Genomic DNA, 6,856 nt, shown 5'->3' with positions numbered 1-6,856 from the left:
CGAGAGTCATGATGCTGGCAATTCAGATACAACAAAGAGAAGCTGTAAAGTGCCTCCTTTAAGTGAAAAGGTGAAAGTTCTCAAATTAAGTAAAAGAATCGTACGCTGAGGTTGTTAAGATCTACATAAGGTAAGAATAAATCTTCTATCCATGCAACTGTGAAGAGGAAACAAGAAAAGCATGCCAGTTTTGCTGTTGCACCTCAAACTGTAAAAGTTACAGCCACTGCATGGTAAGTGCTGAGTTAAGATGCGAAGGCATGCCCTGGCCAGTTTGGCTCAGCGGTTAGAGCGTTGGCCTGCGGTCCAGAGAGACTTGGGACTGGTTTCCGCTAGGGGCACGTACCTCAGTTGCAGTTTGTCCCCAGCCCTGGTTGGGTCGTACAGGAGGCAGCCACTCGATCCACTCGATGTGTTCCTTTCACATCGATTCTTCTCTCTCTCTCTCTCTCTCTCTCTCTCTCTCTCTCTCTCTCTCCCCTCCCACTCTATCTGAACAAAAAAAATGAAAAAAATGTCCTCAGGTGAGGATTTAAAAAAAAAAACATGCAAAGGCATTACATCTGTGGGTGGAGGACATGAACAGAAAATTTGTTCCCACTGACAGCAACATGACAGAAAGCACTGAGGCTGAATGAAGACTTCAGCAAGAGATCCCCTGAAATGAGGGACACCGAGCCGTTTCCTGAAAGTAAGGGATGGGTACACAGACTCAGGAATAGGTTTATACATTTTTTCCTTCGTTGATTTTTTTCTTTTTCTTTTTTAAGAGAGCGAGGAAGGGAGAGGGAGAGAGAGATGGAAACATCAATGAGACAAAACATCAACTGGCCGCCTCCTGCACGCCCCCCACTGGGGATCTGGCCCACAACCTGGGCATGTGTCCTGACCAGGAATCAAACCAGCAACCTCCTGGTGCATGGGTTGATGCTCAACCACTGAGCCACACTGGCCGGGTAAGGAATAGGTTTAGACTGAAAAATATTAAAATTACTGGAGGGGCTGCACCCGCCGATAGAGAAGCTACTGGCGCATTTCCAGCAGAGCTACAGAAGTTGTTTAGGGTTCGGTACTACCCACGGTTTTAGGCATCCACTGGGGGTTTGGGACACGTCCTCTGCAGATAAAGAGAGGGGGGACTATTGTGATTCCAATATACACCAGAGGGACTATTTCTTGTGGTTCCAAAGGTCTTTTCTATCACAATCAAGTTGTGTCTGCTGTGATGTCCCTTTACTTTCTCCATTATATTTGATGCATAGGCAGGAAATGGTCCTGACACCGTTGGCGACACTCTACAGGAAATGCTTTGGCAGATCATTGGCCAACTACGCAATCTCAAGCAAGGAATATTTATTTCCTGTTGGTGCCGTAACAAATTAACACAAACTAGTGGCTTAAAACAACAGAAATGTATTCTCTCACGGTTCTGAGGCCAGAAGTCCAAAATTCGAGGTGTCAGCAGGGCCACGCACCCTCCAAAGGCTCTCGGGAGAATCCCTTCCTTGCCTCTTCCAGCTTCTGGCGGCTGCCGGCATTCCTTGGCTTTCTTAAGCTTGTCCTCATATCACTTCAGTCTCTGCCTCTGTCTTCACGTCGCTTTGGCCTCTGTGTGTCTGCGTCTCCTCTCTACACACCCCGCCCCCCACTCTTATAAGGATCCTGGTCAATGAATTCAGGGTCCACCCGGATAATCCGGGATGATCTCCTCATCTCTAATCCTCAACTTAATTACATCTGCAGAAACTCTTTTTATAAAATACCAACATTTAGCCCCTGGTTTTGAAAATAGAAAATGAAAAAAACCTGGTTGTGACCTTTATTCACATAATCTCTGTCACTCTCAAGGTGGCCAGGTGGTGGAACCAGATGATTTCCAAGGGTATTAGCTGAGTGAGTCATAATGCTACTATGGATGTACAGACCCGGAGCAGCCTTCTTCACAGATCAGAGCATGTACGAGGTCCTGCAGTATCCATGACCACCATCCTTCAAAGGCCTGAGACCCCAGATAGCAACCCAAGCCAAGAACTATAGGCACACATTAGGCACATTCTGACACTGGGGTTCTCCTATTTCCTCTTTGGGAGCAGGGGCAGGCAGCACTCTACTCCAGCTCCCTGGGGGTGCCTCTCAGAAGTACTCCTCCAAGGAGAAAGGTGCCCACTCATGCCCTAGACAGACGAAGTTCCCTAGAGTGTGTGAAAGTCATCCCCAGTCATCTCTTGCAAAAGGCTAACACTTGGGACAGAGACATATACTCTAACCCTCAGTGACACTCAGAGGTCCACAATCCTTCATACTTTCACTTATTCATTCATTCCTTCATTTGTTGATTCATACTTTCATCCACTGACTCAACAAACATACACTGAGCAACTTCAAGAGGCCAGCACTGCACTAGCCACTGAGCACAAAAAGGCAAAATGCCACAGTCACTGAAAAGCCAAAAAAAAGTCACTGTCTCCGAGTACCATAGGTAAACAGGGAATTACAAAATATTACTCTACAGAGGAATAAATCACAGATCAGGGGACCCAGGCTAGGAGGCAAATGGGATTTCTGCAGATACTTAATGACCGTGTAGGACAGAGTTATCACCATTTTACAAATAGAGGTGTAGAGGGATTAAGCAATGAACTCACAGGAGAGAGGGAGGGCGAACTGGTAGGATCTCAAGTACAAGGCATGGAGAACACTAACGTGGGGAGGTCAGTCTCACCTCCTAATATTTTTCCTGGGACTCTTGGGATTTTTTGCTTCCTCCATCTTTCCATTCCTCCGGGGAATCATTCAAAGGAAATCCTCCTTTCTTCACTGTCTTCTCCAGAGATTGAATCTTGGCCCAGGAGAAAGGAAATGGAAAATGGCTCTGGGCCATCTCATTTGTGAGCTGGAAGGCGGACATCCCAGCAGGAGCTGTCTCAGCCTCCCTAATTGGGATTGGAGTCATGCAACCCTGCCTGGCCTCTCAAGCTGATTATAGGCCACTTCCTCTGAGTTGACTGACTTATTTTAATTCTGTGTTAGGAAATCTCCCTTATTTGAATTTGCGGCTCCATTTGGGGGTCAGAGAATTTGTCAGGTTAGCAAAGTTTATGCCTGGAACGTTCTCAGCTTTCTTTTCATTACTACAGAATACCCCTATGGAACATCTTCCCCACCAATCCCCATTCCCCATCCCACAAGAATCAGATCTCAGGGGCTGGAGGAGATAGCAGCCTTGTATGTCACCTCTTCTGGGAGGTAAACGAATCTGTGATATAATGAAAAACATTGGTCCTTGGAGTTAAAAGACCCAGATTATAAGAGTGGAGAGATTCCCCCTGGCACTGGGTGGATTCTACTAGAGAGGGATTGCTTATTCTCCATGAAGGTTTAAAGCAACGCTGGCTGAGTCTCCACTGCCAACCTTAATTCTCTTTTTGCATTCCCAGAGCTGAGTGAGTTGAATTGTTATTGTCACCAACTCATTCCCAAATAGCACCCCTACTCTAACACTTTCATAATAAGCCCGGCTGGAAATATGCATGCTGGGCCTGGTCTGGAAGAAAGGCCCACGTGAGCAGTGTCACTGGGCCTGGGTAGAGTGCTAGCTGGAAGTTCAGAGCAGCCAGTCTAGCTGCTCTTTTCACAATCCATCCATCAGGCACTGCCTAACTAATGTCCACGTCAAGTCTTCCTGGGACTCCTGCTGTCCTGCAGCATGGACAGGCTGGATGGCCATCAAATCTATTCCCTTTTCCCCTGGGCACTTGCCTGAACCATGTTTGCCCCTGGCATCTACGTGGAGGCACGGGCTTGGACACAGGTGCTGTGTGTGCTTCCTAAAACGTCTCTGTAATCCTCCACAGTCCCCCTTTGCTCCGTGGGCCTTTGAATGGAGGCAACGTAGAGGAGGACTCCGGGTCCCTGGAGAATTCCCAGGCTCTAGGAAACAGTGAAGGCTCATGTTAGAAGGAGCTTGGATCCCTGAGTTGCCCTTGCCCCATGAGAGCTGCTCAACCAGGTACATTCACACTGGATGTTGAGTAAATGAGAAATAAATTTTTAACTTACCGTAACTAATCTCTGCCCCACTCAGAGTTTTCCACCCCAGTGGATCTTCCAAATTTATCCAATATCCTGCTTCCCAACTTATTTCCTCGCTTGACGGGAAAACAAACAAACAAACAAACAAAAGAATATATCTTAGGAGTAGAAGCAAACACAGTTGCAAAAGCCACCCCAAGGGTCCCCTGAGCAGTGGGCTGCTTGCCAGCTCTGAGTAGGAATATCATTCCATTGGCACCCATCCCCAGCCTCTACTGTTTCTACTATGATGGGAAATAGAGTCACTAACTTCTAATTCTATTCATTTTAGGCAAAAATTAGCATAACCAATCAAATCATAAACCGGCCTCAAGTCCCCTGCAGCCTCTTTGACATAGGGAAGGGGTTGGAGGAAGGACTGTAAAGTATCTCCTTCCTGCAGAAACAATGTCCTTTCCCCACATACTCCCGAACCCATGGCCACTAAGAGGTGGCCAACCCTGAGCACCACTTTGCTGTCCTGATAGTGACAGAGGGTAGCACTGAGCCCTCACCCCTTCTCCCAGCATCCCTTCTAACCACAGTGTGTATCTGGGGTAAATGACACAATTGGGGGGATCAGGAAGGCTTAGGGTGTGGGTCAGGTTGTAACCAGGGGTAGGGTCAGACCCTAGTAAGCTTAAAGGTCAGACTAGGGCTACGGATCCCTTTGCAACTGAAAAATAGAATGAAAGTCCATGTTCTTCGTGGGGACAGATCCCAAGAAGTGACAGCACGTTTGCCTGTGACATGCATGATTTTGTACCTCCTCCTCTGCTATTCAGAGGCGAGAAGGTACTGGAAGAGTCTGGATTTGCATTTTCTTTTAGGATGGAACTGAAGATCATCTCCAGGACCCAGCTATCAAACCCGAAGAGCTCTTTTGTCCACAGCAATGGAAAGGCTTTCCTCCTGACTCTCCCAGGTGGCACTCCCTGCCATTTGAATGTGAGCCTCGGATGGCAAGGACTCGGCTTTGTTCAACATCATGTCCCCAGTGCCAGGAACAGTTCCTGGCATAAGCTGGGGCTTAGTTAACATGTGTTAAATGAATAATAAAGGTTGCCCAGTCTTGGTAGGGTGGAAGGGGACTGGGGGTGACCGACTCGTTCCCACAAACAGGATATCTGTCAGGACCGCCTTCATCAGCGAGCGTTTTCATGCAGCGTTCTGACTCTGAAATTGACAACCAGCTTCACCAGAGAGGAGCAGGTCCAGATCTCAAGCCCTTCATGACCTCTTGTAGCTCTCCTTCAAGCCTCCTCTTCAGGGGCTGGAGTTCAGTTTTATCAGCCGAGGAGTTAACTCAGTTGTAGGGTGAACCTTTCCTTTTCGTTTACTCTCACTCTAAAGGGGTCTCAGGAGGGAGAGGAGATAAACACAAGTGTTTAGTTTTCCATTTTAAATAGAAGCCATGCCACTGGGTCACAAAGAACCCAAAGGCCAGAGGGGTTTCCAGGCTTACCTTGCTTTTATTTCATCTCTGGTAAATTATCAAAGACCCAAGTAAAGATGGACGATGTAACAGGGAAACGTGGGAAGGGCCTTGGAAGAGCTATTTCTAAACTATGACTATAACAGCTTTGGCTTCTTGGGCTAGGAAAGAGGGTGTGGGGGTCAGGGGGTTACCCGTCTCTGCTTTTTCTCCAAAGCACCATCTCATCTAGGACTCGCAGACATCCTGCCCATGTCATCCACAGCCAGTGGGCACCAAGGCCGTGAGTCCTCCACCTCCTCCCAGACACCTCTCCAACAGGTTCTCATCTCCCTGGCCTGGCACAAGCCTTCCGCATCCTGCATGTACACAGTAATGCTACCCTCCCTGCAATTCCCCCCTTCCGTTCCACCTAGAGTGTCCAGCGTGGTGCCCACTCCGTGACAGCAGTTTGGTTAGTATTTTTATTTTGATCAAATGAATCATCGTTTTTTGTCTCTCCCTCCCCAGTCCTACCTAGTCAGCAAGAGGCTCCTCACACCCTCCCCTCCACCTTTGTCCACTGTTTCATACCAGCTCCACACTCCTTCTGCCCTCTGTGCTTTCTGTTCAAATCTTGCCCTACCAAGCCCCATTCAACTAACAAATGCAGGTAGCTCTCTGAGCCTTAACACATTAACTCATTTCACCTTAACGCCATTAAGTAGACACTACTCTTACCCTCATTTTACAGATGAGAAACTGAGGTACAAAGTCAAACAGCTAAAATGAGGTGGAGCCTAGATTTGGAGCCACACAGTCTGCACCCCCAACCCCCTCCTTTAACCATCCCTCCAAGTGCCCTTTCCCACCCTCCAGCACTTAAACCCTCCCTCCTCAGAAGGAGGCCACTTATTTACTGTGGCAAGGAAGTTTTATTCTGACATCTGATATGGAATAAAGTAACAGTGCAGAAGTTAGTATATGCAAACCAATGTGTCATGCGTGGTCAGGCTCCAAGGTCTGTCGCCATATAGTCTCTTGTTTCTTCGCCCATCCCAAGCCAGGACTGGCGTTTGACCCCTTCGGGGACTCTCTCCTCGCCACCGCACTGGACAGAGGTGTTCAAGACCCTCCCCTGTCCAGTGGCTGAGAGAAGGAAGGAGGTGCGACAGATCCATCCAGGCAGTCCCAGGAGGTGACTCGCCACGCCACTGCGCGGTTCAGTCTGCAGTCCGCGGATCCCGGACGCTTGCTGCTCTCTGGTGGCCAGAGCCGGGAGCCCGGGCACCCGGGAATCGCGCCTTCTACACTCCGCACACCCGAGAGCACCAGCAAGTGACCGAGAGGCTGGGGAAAGGGCGGGAGGAA

Source organism: Molossus molossus, unplaced genomic scaffold (genome assembly GCF_014108415.1).
Source record: "Molossus molossus isolate mMolMol1 unplaced genomic scaffold, mMolMol1.p scaffold_m16_p_6, whole genome shotgun sequence".
Classification (NCBI taxonomy): domain Eukaryota; kingdom Metazoa; phylum Chordata; class Mammalia; order Chiroptera; family Molossidae; genus Molossus; species Molossus molossus.
This window is presented reverse-complemented; position numbering follows the sequence as displayed.